The 17,739-nt window shown below is 39.0% G+C and overlaps 1 long non-coding RNA gene across 9 annotated transcripts in view; it reads left to right on the top strand.

Annotated features, from left to right (window-relative positions):
- The window catches only part of LOC102402668, a 189,979-nt gene that overhangs the window by 21,852 nt on the left and 150,388 nt on the right, over positions 1-17,739 (top strand). Inside the window, exon 2 of one of the 9 annotated variants that reach the window (XR_006640688.1) lies at positions 17,251-17,344. The exons of the other annotated variants lie outside the window; for them this stretch is intronic. This is a non-coding gene — a long non-coding RNA (DNA methyltransferase 1-associated protein 1). The remainder of the gene's footprint in view (positions 1-17,250; positions 17,345-17,739) is intronic. 9 annotated transcript variants of the gene reach the window in all.

Consider the following 17,739-nt stretch of genomic DNA (forward strand, 5'->3'; position numbering starts at 1 on the left):
CCCTGAGGCGAGCAACCACTTTGAAGGCCCCAGGGCTAGACGGCATCAGCGTAGATCACTGTGAGATCCAGAAAAGCCAAGTGAGAGATGTCCACCATTGTTCCTGCTTCACTGTTCCTTCTCACTCCTTCCTCCCGAAGCATCGGAACCATCATGAATAAAAACTTGAGAAAAGAGTGGGAAGGAGAAATTGACTGAATGTGCCCTGCTTTTCTGCTTCAGGAACGAGCTACATGCTTAAGTGAAATTACAACTTACTAGCTATTAGATGAAATCGAACATTCCAGTTACTGAACCGATTCTGTGTTTTGTGACCATAGTGACGGGAAGAGCTTTTATTGCCCCAGTTTTCATTTTGTGGTATGAGGAAATGGGGAAGCCACCTGAGTTTGTTTTCTGGTTATACTCCACTAGTCTCTTTTACTCAATATGACAGCAATTGCAATTTATGATATTTATGCAAAATAATAGAAGTCAGAAGTTTCAGATATATAAATTGATTTAACAAAATGGCAGTAAACTAAAGTAGATGATATTCAGTATGAATAATTGGTGCCTCATATAATGTTGAGCTTATACATTATTTTAATGTGTATTTGAGGTTTTTTTAAATTATCTGGGATCTTATGGATTAGGGAAATTCTCGATAAAAGAGTATTTCTTTAGGTTTCATGTAGTAATATGCCTGTAGCATATTGAGCTCAAGAGATGAATTGTTCATTTAAGGTTCATTTAAAGGTGTCAGACAGTATAGTAATTTAGCAGTCTTTCTTCCCGGCTGCCAGCTGTGACTTGGCACCATGCATCAGGCTGAATGACACAGGTTTTTGGAGATTAGAATTTGGTTTCTGCATCTCATGGACATGAACAGCAACTTTTCAAGAGCATTGTTATCCCCAGAGAGTGTATAGAAATGAATAGTCTGAATTGCTTTTAAAAAATAGCTTATCACAAGTATTTCTCATTTTTTCTGCTTGTTCATTTAGTTATAGTTAGGCAGAGCCAATCATAGCTGCTGACTGCTCTCATTTGTTTTTTAATTGGTAGTAATTGGCAACCCACTCCAGTACTCTTGCCTGGAGAATCCCATGGGCAGAGGAGCCTGGTGGGGTCGCTAAGAGTCAGACACAACTGAGCGACTTCGCTTTCACTTTTCACTTTCATGCATTGGAGAAGGAAATGGCAACCCACTCCAGTGTTCTTGCCTGGAGAATCCTGGGGACGGGGGAGCCTGGTAGACCGCCATCTATGGGGTTGCACAGAGTTGGACACGACTGAAGCGACTTAGCAGCAGCAGCAATGAACATTACTCAAAAAGAAATTTTTTCTTTGTATAGTCAGCAATCAATTTTAGACCTAGAGTGCATTTTAAAAAGCAGAAGGCAAATAAAAGTGATGGTTTTCCTGGAGAAAAACTTGCATATAAAAAGAAAAAAAGTCAAAATCTCCAACAGTACCCCAACTGTGAGTGTTGTATCTAAAAATCTACAGTTTATTGAGCCCTTGTGATATGTTAGGCATAAAGCTAATTTTATTATTTTCTGTTTACCTGTGAACATTTGGCTGAGGGGATTAAGTAGGCAAAAGGGGAGCATCTGTCAGAGGAAGAATTAATTTTAGGATTATCTAGGGACAACATTTATGCACCCAGACACACCACCCTGTATCTCTCAACATGCTTTATGCTTAGAATCTCAGTCTAAATGGATGACAGGACAGAAGTTAAAAGGTAATAACAATAATTTACCAGCAATTCTGAGTTATGTAATTTTCCTTTTAATACTTGATTTACAATAAAGGTTTGGCTGCTGTAGCTGAGACCCTAAATAACAAAGGTTTAAACTAAATTGAATTTTAATTACCTTCCACCTGACTGACTGGGACAGTGCTGTCCGGGGTTGCTTAGTTAATGCTGCAGTATCAGACATAAAGCGTCTGTCTCTCTCCGCCTCGTGAGTTGTCTTCCTCTGTGTATCCAAGATAGTTCCTACCAGCACATCTGCCTTCCAGCCAGGGAGCTGAAGGAAAGAGAGAGAGAGAGAGTGTGTATGTCTCCTTTATAAGACCTGCAGGTTGCTTGTATTACTCTTTTTTTTTTTGAGATAAAATTCACAAAATGCAAAATTCATACCTAAAAAATTTAGAGTGTATAACTCAGTGTTTTTTTTTTTTTTTAAGACTTGTACAATAATCACTAATATCTAATTCTAAAAATTATCTGTTACTCCAAAAAGAAACCCCTACCTCCCAATTCCCACTTCTCCATTTTCCGGCAACCATCTACTTACTTTCTTTTCTGTGGATTTGTCTATGCTGGACATTTCGTATAAATGGAGTCACACAATGTGTGGCCTTTTGTAATTTCCTTCTTAGAACAATGTTTTTAATGTGAATCTATGCTGTATCATGGAGAAGGCAATGGCACCCCACTCCAGTACTCTTGCCTGGAAAATCCCATGGACGGAGAAGCCTGGTAGGTTGCAGTCCATGGGGTCGCTAAGAGTCGGACATGACTGAGCAACTTCACTTTCACTTTTCACTTTCATGCACTGGAGAAGGAAATGGCAACCCACTCCAGTGTTCTTGCCTGGAGAATCCCAGGGACGGGGGAGCCTGGTGGGCTGCCGTCTATGGGGTCGCACAGAGTCGGACACGACTGAAGCGACTTAGCAGCAGCATGCTGTATCATATGTATGTATCTTATACTTTTAAATTGTATCTTATACTTTTAAAGAATGATATTCCATCATATGGATGTCTTCGTTTATCTATTGAACAGTTGATGGACATTTGGATTTATTTCACCTTTGGCTGTTACAAATAATGTTGTTATGAGCAAACATATACAAGTCTTTGGACATGTTTACAGTTCTCTGAGACACATACATTGGAGTGGAATTGCTGGGCCATTTGGTAATTTAATGTTTAACTTTTTGAGGAGTTCATATTACTTTTTTCTCATACATCATTGGCCAAGGCTTTATGTTATATGGATTTTGGGAATATTGAGAAATTTGAAGAATATAGTCTATATTCTGGCAACTCCAGGCCAGCTAAAAATCTATTAATCTCAGTATCTATTTACTCTTATATAAGGGAAGAATGGGTACTAGGAGACAAATAGTCTTTACCATGTGCATCATTCTGGTTACACAAATACCAACACTTTCTCTCCTTGCCCTGTATAGAATACAGGCACTCCTTCCCAAGAAAGACAATCTAAATTTCTGTACCGGGACTATCTTCAACTCAGAGTCTTAGGTATTTGAGATATCCTCCTCCCTATGTATCACCTCTGATTTAAATAAGTTACCTGTCCCCCAACACATGTAGTGGACAATAATGATGGAATGGCCATATTGCAAACTACTATTTGAATAAGACCTTAATGGGAATTTTCGAAGTCAATGGTCAGTATAAAATATCATGTGCAACTTACTGGACAGGAAGAGAAAAGAGTTCTAGACTGGTAGATGAGTAAATTCCTTGGTTAGGCCATCTCTTGGTTTGCTTTCTGGAAGAATCTTTTTGTCCTTTGTTGTCTGTGATACCAGATATTGCCATCTGGAGGGTTCCTCATTGTCCATTAATCTGCACAAGTCACATCTATAGTGAGTTTAAAAGTGTATCCTTGGAGAGAATCTGCCACTTGAAAATAAGCCAAGGGGATAAGGCTGTAATTTTAATCTGCTTTTTAGCTGCTCAAGTGGCTCACATTGTCTGGGCTTTAGGGAGAAAGCTTTTGGACCATAAAATTCTATCTCACCAAAATTACCTTTTGAGATTCACATCTTAAAATTATTTCAATTGATTTGATCAATTCCACAAAGCCCCAATTTAGCAGATTCTTAGTCACCTTAAATTTCAGACATTGGGTGATGAAAATCTATCCAAAAAAAGAGCCAAATTCCTTTCAATTTCAGCATAGAAACTTGCTAGCATTGCCTTTAGTAGCTCTTGTTCATCTTTGCTGACAGTGACAAGAAACAACCAACACACACCAATTTTGTGGCTTTCCTCCCATAGTTTCTACAAACTCAGGGCCACATGGCCTGCCTCCAAGGAGACAGATAATTTCCTCAGACATAGTAAGGACACTGGTTTTCCTTATTTGCTGTTTCTGTGTTGGTGCAACTGTCTTCTAAATGATTTAATTGCTCATAATTCTGAATCTTCTCAGGGCTTCCCTGGTAGCTCAGTTGGTAAAGAATCTGCCTGCAATGAGGAGACCCCAGTTTGATTCCTGGGTCAGGAAGATCTGCTGGAGAAGGGACAGACTACCCACTCCAGTATTCTTGGGCTTCCCTGGTGGCTCAGCTGGTAAAGAATCTGCCTGCAATGCGGGAGACCTGCGTTCAATCCCTGGGTTGGGAAGACCCCCTGGAGAAGGGAAAGGCTACCCACTGCAGAATTCTGTATAGTCCACGGGGTCACAAAAAGTCGGACACGACTGAGCAACTTTCACTTTCTGAATCTTCTTATAACAAATGTTACATTTGTTAGGGTATTCAAGTACTGTAACACAGACCTAAATTTACTCTGACTACTTTCATGTGTGGTCTGGCCATAACTAGGCTGGGGTGGGTGATGTGGGGAGGGCATTGTGCCAGGGACCCAGATCATTGTACATCATTTTTTCAGCATCGCTAGGGAATTGCCTTTTATTACATAGTCCAGGGTGGCCCATCTCCTTGTCTGCACTCTAGCTAGTGAGATGGTGAAAAGGTAAAGAGGAGAATGTACTTAATTTCAATGTTGAGGCTCAAAAGTTTCACAGATCACTTAAGCTCACATTTCATTGACCAGAAATTTGCCATATGGCCACACCTGGATTCAAGGTTAGTTTGAGAAATAAGTCTTGATTCTAAGCAATGATACACTCAGATTAAACTAGGACTTTTTATTTTTTATGAAAAGGAGAAAATAAATGTTGGAGGCAATCTAGCAGTCTCTTCCTTATTTCCTACCTGTTAGTATGAAAAATTATAGTAAGAATTATCAGTAGCTTAAAATTGATTATATTACAAGTAAAATTATATATTTTCATTGTACTATTTATCTCTAAAACTGATTTTCCTTTTTCCAAATTAACTTTATTTGGTCTCTAAGCCTGTAGTATCAAGTCACTCAGTCGTGTCCGACTCTGCAACCCCATGGACTGCAGCCCGCCAGAGTCATCTGTCTATGTGATTTCCCAGGCAACATTACTGGAGTGGGTTGCCAGTTCCTTCTCCAGGGATCTTCTTGACTCAGGGATCGAACCTGGGTCTCCTGCATTGAAGGCATATTCTTTACCACTGAGCCACCAGGGAAGCTTAATACATAATATAATGATACAAATTTCAGGGGTAATAGATACGACAACTTATTGTCATTTCTCTCACTCTTTAAACTTGACTTTTATGTTCTTTTTAAAGAATAGTTCCAAGAACAAAAAAGAATAGCAGTTCTATACCTACATACTTCTCTTTGACTTACTGGGCATGTAAGAAGTAGATAAAGAGGGTAAAAACAATTCAGTCCCTGTTTTTTAATTTTTTTTTTTTAAACAGACTAAAAACTAGTTCTCACAGAGTTGATTCTAATTCATTCATTGATTAATAAAACAAGTTTTGGATCCAGAAATGTCATTCCAGCTAAAATCCAAAATAAAATCTAATCTATATGTGCTTTATATTCTAACCACAGAAATTTTTTTCACTCAAGGTTCATGCTTTTTGACTGGTAATATCATTAACTTAAATCCTTGTCCTCTCCTTGCCCATTAGCTTATGAGATCTAATATCAAAAATAAAATAACTGCATCATAGGTTTCTCACATTATGATTTCATTCTATTTGACAATTTGTAATGGCCAATATTTTATTTTGAGATTGGATGTCCTTAAGATATTTTATGGTTGCTTTTAGTAAACTGCTAACTTTACTTAAAATCTAAATTTAATTTTCCAAAATTTTTTGTGGAAATAATTCAAATTAGGTGTCAGGTGATGGGATGATTATAGGTGTCAGGCCACTCTTTGAACAAATTCCGATGATGAATCACAGAAAAATTCATCTTGTTTTCATTTTATAATAGTTCTGGGAAACTGTGTATCCTACAAAACCCTACAGGGTATAAGGCTGCTCATCATAAGATTTATTAAAAAAAGAAACAGATTTTATTAACATATTCTGGCCTGGAATAAATGTATTTTTATATTAGAAGCTAGAATTTGTACCAAGATACAACTTCCCTATTCATGGTCTGTTTGCAACAATTGGCTTGTAGATATATTTTGTTTGGTCAACATAGTATTTTAAAAATAAAACTGAACTCATTGTTTGCATCTTTAAAATTAATTTTTTACATAACAATTCTTATTTTCAGCTTTTCTTTTTAAAAATGCTAAGTTTTGGCCCTGAGGAGTCCCGGTTGCCATATGAGCTAAGCAGCGGCTGTCCTCTCAGTGGGCGTGAGCTTTGTCCAGTTTAGTTCACTAATAGTCCTTTATTTATTTTGTTTTTTAAAATTTAATTCTTATTTTATATTGGAGATTAACAATTTTGTATTACTATAAAGTATACAGCAAAATGGTGTAGTTATACATATATATGTATCTATTCCTTTTCAAATTCTTTTCCCATTTTGGTGTTTCCAGAATATTGAGCAGAGTTCCCTGTGCTATATAGTAGGCCCTTGGTTATCTATCTTAAATTCAATAGTGTGTATAGGTCTGTCCCAAACTTCAGTCTATCCCTTCCCCTGACCTTTCCCCTTTGGTAACCATAAATTTGTTTTCTAAATCTGTGAGTCTGTTTTGTAAATAAGTTCATTCGTATTATTTTTTAGGTTCCACATAGAAGTGATATCATATGATATTTGTCTTTCTCTGTCTGGATTTCTCAGTGTGATAATCTCCAGGTCTGTCTAGTTGCTGCACATGGTATCATTTCATTCTTCTTAACAGCTGAGTAATGTCCCATTGTACATATATGTACCACATCTCCTTTACTCATTCTTCTGTTGATGGACATTTCCATTTCTTCTATGCATTGGCCATTGCAAACAGTGCTGCAATGAATTTTGGGATTCCTGAATCCTTTCCAGTCATGGTTTTTCCCAGATATATGCCCAAGAGTGGGATTGCTGGATCAAGAGGTGGCTCTATTTTTAGTTTTTTTTTTTTTTTTTTAAGGAACCTCCATACTGTTCTTCATAGTGGCTGTACTAGTTTACATTCTCACAAACAGTGTAGAAGGATTCCCTTTTCTCTGCACCCTCTGCAGCATATTTATTGTTTGTAGACTTCTTGATGATGACCATTCTGACTTGTGTGGTAGTATCTCATTTTAGTTTTGATTTGCATTTGTCTAATGATTAGCAGAAGGAAATGGCAGCCCACTCCAGTATTCTTGCCTGGAGAATCCCAGGGACAGGGGAGCCTGGTGGGCTGCCGTCTATGGGGTCGCACAGAGTTGGACATGACTGAAGCGACTTAGAAAAAAAAAAAAAATGATTAGCAGTGTTGAGCATCTTTTCACATACCTCTTGGCCATCAGTATGTCCTCTTCGGAGAAATGTCTATTTGGAGATTCTGTCTGTTTTTTGATTTTTTCATATTGAGCTGCATGAACAGTTTGTAAATTTTGGCAGTTAATCCCTTGTCAGTGCATTGTTTTCAGCTATTTCTCCCATTCTGTGAGTTGCCTTTTTGGTGTTTATCATTTCCTTTGCTGTGCAAAAGCTTTTAATTTTAATTAGGTCCCATTTGTTTTGTTTCTGGTTAGATGTAAGACCATTTGATGGAATTTCAGTAGAATTGGAAGGAAAGAAGTGGAGGGAAGGCTTCATTAGCAGCTAAGACTATTCTTCACTATGTTTTCAGAAATGCCTCATCTTGTCTTCCAGCTGAGTCTTCTCTGAAGCTCTTCCAGGAGCTTGCACTTCCCATCACCCTTTCACCCCAGTGTCTCTTAGGAGATGCTGCTGCCACAGGGGCTACAGTACAGTTTCTCTTCTCTCGGTGCCTTTGGGGTCTTCTCCTTCTCAAATCACTTCCATGGATTGCTGTCTTCTTCCTTAATGACAGGCAGAAAATGAGATTTTCTTTTTATTTAGCAGTAGCAGCTTTGGGACCAAGACGGGATTAGTTCTACCATAGCTGTAGAGTGCCATAATAAATTGTAAGGAATTTTGGAATTACAGCAACTAGTGAAATCTTGGGGGAAGCCATTAAATCTGTCATTTCTAATCCTGTTGAAATGTTAATTTCAGTCACCAAATGCAAGTGCAAAAATAATGTTCGTTATAGTTAAGAGTGTGGACATAGCATTTATATTATAGAATTTGGGATGAATTTAAGTATCCAGGTACTTACAGGGATAAGACATCCGTATTGTAGAAGATACCCCTTGTTACTGCTTTACAGGATGAGTTACTGTCCTTTACAGACATGTAAGTGAGATTCATGTACTCTTGAAAGTTTCAGAGGCTGGTAGGATGAAAGTGACTATACAAACCATATTCTAAATTTAAAGAAAATTGATGTAGAGTCTCAATCTTTTCCACTTATAAAACAAAGCTAATGGACTTAGTAATTTCTAATTGCCTTAGATTGTAAATACCTGTGGTTTTTATAAAATAAAAAATAATTTACATGTGAAAAGTGTAACATCTGGCAAAAATACAATAAGGCACTTGTGGAATATGCAACAGAGTTACAGAACCATGACCTATTTATGCTGCATCCCAAAGATTCAAGATCGATGTATCAAAGCTGCTCCTCTTGGGCAGTGATCCATTGCCTGAATTATTTAGTATAATGTTCCATTTTTGGGTAGTCGAAAACCTCAGGAGGATACAGATTCTGCTCATTATTGCTGTGTTTTGCTCGTTTTGCTATATTTGTCACTTATTATTTCATATTTATTTACTCATGCTGAGTTACATTAGTCAGTAAATTATTTCCCTGGACTCGGATTCTGTCAACGTTATATGAATTCAGTTATATTCTCCTAACTTATCCTGTCTTCAGGATTTTCTTTCCCAGCATTTGCAAGCTTCAGCACTCTTACTCCTTGCTTCCTCTTCAGCCTTAGAAATAAAAAATGAGCCACTGTGGTTTCCATTTTGATTCTCACAGTACCTCACTTGTCACTGTGCTCAGGGTTGAAACCCTTCCTTTCTCTGAGTCAGTTGTCTCTGAACTAGCTATTCTATATCGCAGACAGTGCTTGTTAACCTTGGGGATTAATGTTTGGTTGGTGATGTATTTTTAAAACCTCACTGAAATTCAGGTACTGTAATTTATGGCTATGGTTTACTTCAGTCAGATCTAAGATATTATTCCTTTATAAAAATGCTGGCATTTATATGTTGCAAACTTGTCTGTTTAAACAGAATTATTTTCTTCTTAAGTATCTTTTGCTTCTCTAGGATAACTTCATTTGGTTCACAGCATCAAGGACTTTCTCCGCCACCCCATCACTCATTATTATTTCTGTGTCGGACATGACTGAAGCAACTTAGCAGCAAGAAGCATTTTGCTATACTACTTTTTTTTTTTTTTTTGGTCCCAACATCCTTGTTGTTCAGTCGCAAAGTTGTGTCTGACTCTTTGTGACCCCGAGGACTGCAACACACCAGGCTCTTCTCTTTACCACTATTTCCCAGAGTTGGCTCAAATTAATATCTCAAGTTCACGTCCATTGTGTTGGTGATGCTATCTAAATATCTCATCCTCTGCCGCCCCCTTCCCCTTCTTTTCTTTCCCGGCATTGGGGGAAATGAGTCAGCTCTTCACTTCAGTTGGCCAAAAGTATTGGAGCTTTAGCTTCAGCATCAATCCTTTCAATGAATAATCAGGGTTGATTTCTTTGAGGATTGACTGGTTTGATCTCCTAACAATTCAAGAGACTCTCAAAAAGTCTTATCCAGCACCACAATTTGAAAGCATCAGTTCTTTTGCGCTCAGCCATCCTTATGGTCCAGCTTCACACTGGTACATGAATACTGGAAAAACCATAGCTTTGACTATATGGACCTTTGTTGGCAAAGTGATATTTTTGCTTTTTAATACACTGTTTAGGTTTTTCATACTGTTCATGGGGTTCTCAAGGCAAGAATACTGAAGTGGTTTGCCATTCCCTTCTCCATTGGACCACAGTCTGTCAGAATGAACGGTCTGTACAGTATGAAAAGGCAAAATGATAGGATACTGAAAGAGGAACTCCCCAGGTCAGTAGGTGCCCAATATGCTACTGGAGATCAGTGGAGAAATAACTCCAGAAAGAATGAAGGGATGGAGCCAAAGCAAAAAGAATACCCACCTGTGGATGTGACTGGTGATAGAAGCAAGGTCCGATGCTGTAAAGAGCAATATTGCATAGGAACCTGGAATGTCAGGTCCATGAATCAAGGCAAATTGGAAGTGGTCAAACAAGAGATGGCAAGAGTGAATGTCGACATTCTAGGAATCAGGGAACTAAAATGGACTGGAATGGGTGAATTTAACTCAGATGACCATTATATCTACTACTGCAGGCAGGAATCCCTCAGAAGAAATGGAATAGCCATCATGGTCAACAAAAGAGTCCGTAATGCAGTACTTGGATGCAATCGCAAAAATGACAGAATGATCTCTGTTCATTTCCAAAGCAAACCATTCAATATCACAGTAATCCAAGTCTATGCCCCAACCAGTAACGCTGAAGTTGAACGGTTCTGTGAAGACCTGCAAGACATTTTAGAACTAATATCCAAAAAAGATGTCCTTTTCATTATAGGGGACTGGAATGAAAAAGTAGGAAGTCAGGCAACACCTGGCTGCTACTGCTAAGTCGCTTCAGTTGTGTCCGACTCTGTGCGACCCCATAGACGGCAGCCCATCAGGCCCCGCTGTCCCTGGGATTCTACAGGCAAGAACACTGGAGTGGGTTGCCATTTCTTCCTCCAATGCATGAAAGTGAAAAGTGAAAGTGAAGTTGCTCAGTCGTGTCCGACCCCATAGATGGCAGCCCACCAGGCTCCTCCGTCCATGGGATTTTCCAGGCAAGAGTACTGGAGTGGGGTGCCATTGCCTTCTCCTGGAGTAATAGGCAAATTTGGCCTTGGAATACGGAATGAAGCAGGGCAAAGACTAATAGAGTTTGCCAAGAAAATGCATTGGTCATAGCAAACGCCCTCTTCCAACAACACAAGAGAAAACTCTACACATGGACATCACCAGATGGTCAACACTGAAATCAGATTGATTATATTCTTTGCAGCCAAAGATGGAGAAGCTCTATACAGTCAGCAAAAACAAGACCAGGAGCTGACTGTGGCTCAGATCATGAACTCCTGATTACCAAATTCAGACTTAAATTGAAGAAAGTAGGGAAAACCACTAGACCATTCAGGTAGGACCTAAATCACATCCCTTATGATTATACAGTGGAAGTGAGAAATAGATTTAAGGGCCTAGATCTGATAGATAGAGTGCCTGATGAGCTATGGAATGAGGTTCGTGACATTGTACAGGAGACAGGGATCAAGACCATCCCCATGGAAAGAAATGCAAAAAAGCAAAATGGCTGTCTGAGGAGGCCTTACAAATAGCTGTGAAAAGAAGAGAAGTGAAAAGCAAAGAAGAAAAGGAAAGATATAAGCATCTGAATGCAGAGTTCCAAAGAATAGCATGGAGAGATAAGAAAGACTTCCTCAACAATCAATGCAAAGAAGTAGAGGAAAACAACAGAATGGGAAAGACTAGAGATCTCTTCAAGAAAATTAGAGATACCAAGGGAACATTTCATGCAAAGATGGGCTCGATAAAGGACAGAAATGGTATGGACCTAACAGAAGCAGAAGATATTAAGAAGAGGTGGCAAGAATACACAGAAAAACTGTACAAAAAAGATCTTCATGACCCAGATAATTATGATGATGTGATCACTGACCTAGAGCCAGACATCCTGGAATGTGAAGTCAAGTGGGCCTTAGAAAGCATCACTACGAGCAAAGCTAGTGGAGGTGATGGAATTCCAGTTGAGCTATTCCAAATCCTGAAAGATGATGCTGTGAAAGTGCTGCACTCAATATGCCAGCAAATTTGGAAAACTCAGCAGTGGCCACAGGACTGGAAAACGTCAGTTTTCATTCCAATCCCAAAGAAAGGCAATGCCCAAGAATGCTCAAACTACGGCACAATTGCACTCATCTCACATGCTAGTAAAGTAATGCTCAAAATTCTCCAAGCCAGGCTTCAGCAATACATGAACTGTGAACTTCCTGATGTTCAAGCTGGTTTTAGAAAAGGCAGAGGAACCAAAGATCAAATTGCCAACATCCGCTGGATCATGGAAAAGGCAAGAAAGTTCCAGAAAAAGCATCTATTTCTGCTTTATTGACTATGCCAAAGCATTTGACTGTGTGGATCACAATAAACTGTGGAAAATTCTTCAAGAGATGAGAATACCAGAACACCTGATCTGCCTTTTGAGAACTCTTTATGCAGGTCAGGAAACAACAGTTCGAACTGGACATGGAAAAACAGACTGGTTCCAAATAGGAAAAGGAGTTCGTCAAGGCTGTATATTGTCACCCTGCTTATTTAACTTCTATGCAGAGTACATCATGAGAAATGCAGGATTGGTAGAAGCACAAGTTGGAATCAAGATTTCCGGGATAAATATCAATAACCTCAGATATGCAGATGACACCACCCTTATGGCAGAAAGTGAAGAGGAACTCAAAAGCCTCTTGATGAAAGTGAATGAGGAGAGTGAAAAAGTTGGCCTAAAGCTTAACATTCAGAAAACGAAGATCATGGCATCTGGTCCCATCACTTCATGGGAAATAGATGGGGAAACAGTGGAAACAGTGTCAGACTTTATTTTTGGGGGCTCCAAAATCACTGCAGATGGTGGCTGCAGCCATGAGATTAAAAGACGCTTACTCCTTGGAAGGAAAGTTATGACCAACCTAGATAGCATATTCAAAAGCAGAGACATTACTTTGCCAACAAAGGTCCATGTAGTCAAGGCTATGGTTTTTCCAGTGGTCATGTATGGATGTGAGAGTTGGACTGTGAAGAAGGCTGAGTGCTGAAGAATTGATGCTTTTGAACTGTGATATTGGAGAGACTCTTGAGAGTCCCTTGGACTGCAAGGAGATCCAGCCAGTCCATTCTGAAGGAGATCAGCCCTGGGATTTCTTTGGAGGGAATGATGCTGAAGCTGAAACTCCAGTACTTTGGCCACCTCATGTGAAGAGTTGACTCATTGGAAAAGACTCTGATGCTGGGAGGGATTGGGGGCAGGAAGAGAAGGTGACGACAGAGGATTAGATGGCTGGATGGCATCGCTGACTCGATGGATGTGAGTCTGAGTGAACTCCGGGAGTTGGTGATGGACAGGGAGGCCTGGCGTGCTGCAGTTCATGGGGTCGCAAAGAGTTGGACACGACTGAGCGACTGAACTGAAATGAACTGAACTGAACTTAGGTTTGTCATAGCTTTCCTTCCAAGGAGCACACATCTTTTAATTTCATGGCTGCAGTCACTGTCCATAGTGAAAGAAAATGAAGTCTGGGAACCAAGAAAATGATGTATCAATGCTTTCACTTTCCCCCCTTCTATTTGCCGTGAAGTGATGGGACTGGATGCCATGATCTTAGTTTTTTGAATGTTGGGTTTCAAGCCGGTCTTTTCCCTCTCCTCTTTCATGGTCATCAAGAGGCTCTTCAGTTCTTCTTTACTTTCTGGCGTTAAAGTGATATCATTTGCATATCTGAGGTTGATATTTCTCCTGCCAGTCTTGATTCCAGCTTATGATTTATCCAGCCTGTCATTTCTCATGATGTACTCTGAATATAAGTTAAATAAGCAGTGTGCCAAATATACAGCCTTGTTGTACTCCCTTACCAACTTTGAACCAGTCTATTGTTCCATGTCTGGTACTAACTTTTGCTTCTTGACCTGCATACAGGTTTCTCAGGAGACAGGTAAGGTGATCTGGTATTCCCATCTCTTTGAGAATTTTCCACAGTTTATTGTGATCCACACAGTCAAAGGCTTTATCGTAGTCAGTGAAGCAGAAGTAGATTTTTTTTTTTCCCCTGAAATTACCATGCTTTCTCTATGATCCAAAGAATGTTGGCAATTTGACTTCTGGTTCCTCTGCCTTTTCTAAACCTAGCTTGTACATCCAGAAGTTCTAAGCTCACATTCTGCTAAAGCCTATTTTGAAGGATTTTGAGCATAACTTTGCATCAAGTGTTAGCTTGTACATCTGGAACTTCTCAGTCCACATTCTGGTGAAGCCTAGATTGAAGGATTTTGAGCATAACCTTGCATCATTATCCTAAATTAGAATAAAAAGTCTTGAATTCTAGTTGTAGTTCACCCATTGATTATCCAACATTGGACAGATCCCTTGCTCTTATCTGGCTCATTTTTTTTCTCAGGGAAATGGGCATACTTTTAATTGGTCATCCCCCTGCACAATCTTTATAAAAGAAAAATACCAGGTAAACAGGAAAAGGAATTTTAAAATTAGAATACACACATATAAATAGGTTTATAGTACAGTGTCATAGGTTAGCAGAGTAACTGGCACAGAGTATAGGCTTGAGATAAATATTAAAGGAGTCACATATCCAAGTTATTATGGCTTTTCATAGCTTCATAGAATCAAAGACAATCTTATATTGTCCTCTTACATGTCCTAGCAAGTGTCCCTCTGCTTATTAATGGCAAATCTGCCATAGGATTTAAAAATCCTGACTCCTGTCCTGACTCATATATAGCACCATTTTGGACCACTGCTTCTTATTGGAATGTACATGCAGTGGATGTGTTTGACTTTATAAACCATTGCTGCCAGTTTGAATACTCTTCAGTGGGAGAAAAGAAATGTTTTTTCCCCTTTATGTTGATTTGGGGAATGAAAAATGTGGAGAAAGTAATATTATTCTACGCATGTACCTTTCAAGGTAATCTGGAGGTTTTCTTGAAGTGTAGTTTTAATTTAGTTTTAATCATCTCTCCTTCCAGATTTCATTATACCTTCTTCAGTCCAGAGCTCTCACCCAATTGCTTGCTGATTCTTTGGGTTGAGGTATGATTTTGTTCTGCCCTCTCTGCTTCCTGTGCTTTGGCTTCTCCATGTAGAGCTTAGTTTCTGTACCATCTCAGCCCTGGAGTAGAACTCATTTATAAAAATAAACCTCTGACACCAAGTTTTCATCCAGTTAGGTGACTTGACTGTGTATATTTTGGGGGAGACTGTTTACATAAGGGGTCAATTGCATAGCTCACAGCTTTCTTCTATTTTGCCAGCATCTGTTTTTTTTTTTTTTTTTAAGGTTCTGTTTCTTTTTGTTATCTCTATCTCAGATTATCTCAAGAATTTTAAATGCCTTCCTTTGTAGTTGACAAAGTCTTTTAGCTCTCCTGTGAGAAAACTTTGCAAGAGCCAACACAAAGACACAGGTTAAGAGTAGGGGGCTGAGAGGTATGAACTACCAGTCTATAAATAAGTCACAGGGATGTAATATGCAGCACAGGGAATATATACAATATTTTATAATAATTTTGTACCTTGTGCAATGTATAAAAATATCTAGATGCTATCTATGTTTTATACCTGAAACTAATATACTGTTGTACATAAGCTGTATTTCAATAAGTAAAAATGTGAAATAAAGAATGTGGGGATTAGTTAATTTTATCGTTATTTTTTAATGCAATGACTAAGAGAAATTCTGGTGCCACTTTGTAAGTAATATTCCTCTATTTTGATTTATAAGCCCTTATTTTCTTATGATCATACTAATGCAAGTATGAAGCCTTATAAGTCAGATCATTCATTTTAGGTTTTATTTTGTCAGTGATGTAATATCCAGCATAAACTATATTAAATGATAAAACTTCAAGGTTGATTTAACCTAGTAGTTGAACAAAGTCAAAACTGATAATTTTCATGTGTGGGTGGCCCCTCTCAAATTGGTGGGTGCTAACATTTGCCAATATCTTTATTGGCTACACTCAGAGTGTTGTTTCTCTCTCAACTTTAAAACTAAAATTCTGGATTCAATGCTGACTAGATGATTTATGTTATATGCTTAAAATTTTGATTCAAATCACTATGATTAAGTAGATCAGATAATGTTGATCAGTTTAGACCAATAAATGTCCACCAGTGGATCTAAGAACTCAGTTTGTCCATATGGTTCAGTATGGGTTGGGGGTTATTTCCCAACAAAAATCTTAGGATTGAGAGGGTGTTGGGTAAGAGACCAATTAATTATCAAATATCCCATATGAAAAGCTTCTTTCCTCAAACTGTGTGAATCCTAAAATGAGAAAGCCTATTGTTTGAATGTAACTTAAATATGTGTGTGTATATATATATGTGAACTACAAATTGGCACTTGCCATGGGTGCTTGCCATCTACCTCTGAAAGGATTAAGTCATGAGCTGCTGCGGCTGCTGACCTTGAACACCCTCTGAAAGGAGTCAGGGTGGAGAACAGAAATAAGGCACCCTGTGCTAGGTGGGAAGACTGGCAGGACAGGTCTTCAGATAGTTAGCTATTTTCAAGAGCCAATTTTGTGAGCCCAAATCTTGTATCTCCCCGTATCTAGAAAAGCACTAAAATCCTTCATGGTGACAGCTGTTTCTCGTGACTAGTAAAGCTTTGTGATACTAGTAGAAACCTTCTGGAAAAATATGTGCTTGATGGCATGTATTTCCCTTCACCAAAATCACATGTATACTGACCTTGCCCTCTGCCTCTTTGGAGCAGTCACCCAGGGCTTTCTGAGGTGCTGTTTCCTGGGCTGCAGCCCTCATTTTGCCCCAAATAAAACTTAACTTGCAACTTTGACATGGTTCATTTTTTTTTAAGTCAAGGTATTGTTTGCCATGTTTCAGATGCAGGGACAGTCAGTGTTGAATATTGTCAGTTATAAACCAAATCCAATTTTCCCTGTTTGTGGACTATAGTAACAATTATTGCTGCTCACTGAATAGTGACTGCTCTCAATCTTCTGGGTTCAAAGTAGGCTTGACCTTTGTGGCCCCTGTAGTTGGATTAGACCCTTTGACTAGGTCTGGCCTATATATCTATATCTATCTATCTATCTATCTATATGTTTTTTTCCAGTGAATTTTTAATGGAGGTGACATGTATCACTGTTGGGCCAGGCCATATAAATGCCAGTGCTGAGTCAGATCTTATAAATGCCAGTGAAAGACTCTTGAAATTTTTTCCCTCTTATCACAGCATCTGGCATAGATCCAGGGAGGATCTCAGATTAAGGACAAAGAGGAGGTCTGAGCAGAGCTATCAGCTGAGCCCTGAAGAACATAGAAAATGGGTAAGAAATAAAACTTTGTTGTTGAAGCCACTGAGAGTTGAGAATTGACTGCTGAGTTGAGTCTGTCTTACTGTACATATGTTAATCTAGTTTTGGCCTGGCATACTGTCACTCAGAGGGCCAGGGGCTGCATTTCCCAGTCATGGCCACGTGGGAGCTTTTAGTCGCGACATGTGGTGTCTGTAGTTGTGGCATGCGCACTTCTAGTTGCAGCATGTGGGGTCTAGTTTCCTGACCAGGGATTGAACCGAGGTCCCCTGCATTGGGGGGGTGGCGTCTTAGTCACTGGACCAACAAGGAAGTCCCAGCTTCTATATTCTTTAAATCCTTGCCTTTAAGGTGTTTACTGAAGTAGTCTGTTCTTCACCCTAACAAGTATATCAATTGGGTAGAAT

The sequence above is a fragment of the Bubalus bubalis genome, chromosome 1 (assembly GCF_019923935.1).
Source record: "Bubalus bubalis isolate 160015118507 breed Murrah chromosome 1, NDDB_SH_1, whole genome shotgun sequence".
NCBI lineage: Eukaryota > Metazoa > Chordata > Mammalia > Artiodactyla > Bovidae > Bubalus > Bubalus bubalis.